The 2,769-nt window shown below is 41.8% G+C and overlaps 1 pseudogene; it reads left to right on the forward strand.

Annotated features, from left to right (window-relative positions):
• Positions 1–2,452, forward strand: part of LOC101576084 — a 4,008-nt pseudogene extending 1,556 nt beyond the window's left edge.
• The last annotated feature ends 317 nt before the right edge of the window (positions 2,453–2,769 follow it).

The raw sequence follows: 2,769 nt of genomic DNA on the forward strand, positions 1-2,769 counted from the left end.
GTGCCTATGTTTATAGCAGCACAATTTGTGATAGCCAAATCTTGGAAACAACCAAGATGCCCATCACCTGAGGAATGGATGAAAAAGATGTGGTACTTTTGTATAACGGAGTATTACTCAGCCATAAAGAATGATAAACTTGAAGCCTTTATATTTAAATGCATGCCACTTAAAGATATACTCATAAGTGAAATAAACCAGACACACATGTGTAAATATCATGTAGTTTCCCTAGTATAAAAACTCAGGCCCCACCCCGCGGCCTCCGCAGCTTCCTTCCCTGTCGCGCCAGGCCGGGCTCCATACCACTGCCACAGCACCGTCGCCTGGGAGCCACACCCACACCCGGCCCTCCCTGCGCCGCCGGGTCAAGGGTGAAGCCCTAGGCGCGTGCCTTCCCTGACCCTGCAGGGTAAAAGAATGTCACATTTCTGCACCTGAAAGCAGAGTACAAATTTCAGGCCACATGGACGAGTGCTAACTTTTGCATTTCCCTTGTGTATCCTGTGACCATTCTATCTGGGAACTTCCTTCAGAGTTCATGCGGCTTACTGAGGACACCTAACCTTTTGAAGCTTCATAATTCACATCTAGATATCACCAGTCTTTCCCATGTTAACAATTCTGACTATGTTTTATTATATGTGCCTTGGGAGCAGAGCCAGGACAGCTGCAAGAGGAGAAATGATGAACAGCCATAGAACTATAGTATCAAACAACTGGACTTCCCCTCTCAATGCAGAGGTGGTCCAGTATGCCAAAGAAGTAGTGGATTTCAGCTCTCACTATGGAAGTGAGAATAGCATGTCCTATACCATGTGGAATCTGGAAGGTGTACTGAATGTATTCCCAAGTTCTGGTGACTTTATTCAGGCTGCTGTATTTTGAACTTATGGAACATGGTGGGATCAGTGTCCTAGTGCTTCCTTGCCATTCAAGAGAACACCATCTAATTTCCAGAGCCAAGACTATGTGGAACTTACTTTTGAACAATAGGTGTATCCTACAGCTGTTCATATTCTGGAAACCTATCATCCTGGAACAGTCATTAGAATTTTGGCATGCCCAGCAAATCCCTATTCCCCAAATCCCCCAGCTGAAGTAAGATGGGAGATTCTTTGGTCAGAGAAACCTACGAAGATGAATGCTTCTCAGGCTCATCAATTTAAACCTTGTGTTAAGCAGATAAATTTTCCCACAAATCTTATATGACTGGAAGTAAATAGTTCTCTTCTGCATTATTACACTGAATTAGATGCAGTTGTGCTACATGGTACAAAAGACAAGCCAGTGCTTTCTCTGAAGACTTCACTTATTGACATGAATGATCTAGAAGATGATGATTATGAAGAAAAGGATTGTTGTGGAATGGACAATCTTAACAAAAAGTTTAGCAGTGCTGCTCTCAGGGAAGGGCCAAGTAATGGGTGTTTTGATAAGCTGCCATATGAGCTCATTCAGCTGATTCTGAAGCATCTTATGCTACCAGATCTGTGTAGACTAGCACAGACTTGCAAACTACTGAACCAGCATTGCTGTAATCCTCTGCAGTATATCCACCTCAACCTGCAGCCATACTGGGCGAAGCTGAGTGACACTTCCTGGAGTTTCTACAGGCTCGATGTACTCTCGTACAGTAGCTTAATTTATCCTGGACTGGAAATAGGGGCTTCATCTCTGTTTCAGGGTTTAGCAGATTTCTGAAGGTTTGTGGACCTAAGTTAGTATGGCTTGAATTGTCTTGCGGTCATTTCCTTAATGAAACTTGCTTAGAGGTTATTTCTGAGATTTGTCCCTATCTGCAAGATTAAATCTCTCATCCTGTGATAAATTACCACCTCAAGCTTTCAACCACACTGCCAAATTATGCAATCTTAAGCAACTTGTTCTGTATCAAACAAAAATAGAGCAAACAGCCCTGTTCAGCATATTGAACTTCTGCTCGGAGCTCCAGCACCTCAGTTTGGGCAGTTGTGTCATGATTGAAGTTTATGGAGTGATAGCCAACATGATAGAAGCCAAGTGTAAAAAACTCCAGACGCTGGATCTGTGGAGATATATGAATATTACTGAGAATGGAATAGCAGAATTGGGTTCCAGGTGTCCCCTTCTGGAAGAACTCGGCTGGTGCCCCACTCTACAGAGCAGCACTGGATGCTTCGCCAGATTGGTGCTCCAGCTCCCAAACTTGCAAAAACTCTTCCTCACAGCTAATAGGTCTGTGTGTGACACAGACATATGGGAACTGACATCTAATTGTGCACCACTACATCAGCTGGACATACTAGGAACAAGAATGGTAAGCCCAGCATCGCTGAGAAAGCTGCTGGAAGCTTGTAAAGAGCTTGCCTTACTCGATGTGTCCTTCTGCTCACAGATCGACAACAGGGCTGTGTTGGAACTGAATGCAAGCTTTCCAAAGGTGTTTATAAAAAAGAGCTTCACTCAGTGACTTCATGTACATTCTGTAATTAAAATCAATGATTTTTGTAGGTTTTATTTTGGGTTTGTTTTCTTTGTTTAGCTTTTATAATAGTGACAATTGAGACATTTGTAAATTTTAAAGAAAAAATGTGAACTTTCCCATTGAATTAAGTAAAATGTAAAGAAATGCTCTCACAAAACATTGGAACCATTTTTCAAAAATAAGTGGGTTGCTGATAGTATTTTTACCTTATGTTAGTCTATGGTATTATGCTTTAATCAATAATTATGGGTCAATAAAAGGATATTACAGAAGCACTTTAACTTATTTTTAAATGAACACTG

This window comes from Octodon degus, unplaced genomic scaffold (assembly GCF_000260255.1).
Source record: "Octodon degus isolate 3935 unplaced genomic scaffold, OctDeg1.0 scaffold00287, whole genome shotgun sequence".
In the NCBI taxonomy this organism is placed as follows: Eukaryota; Metazoa; Chordata; class Mammalia; order Rodentia; family Octodontidae; genus Octodon; species Octodon degus.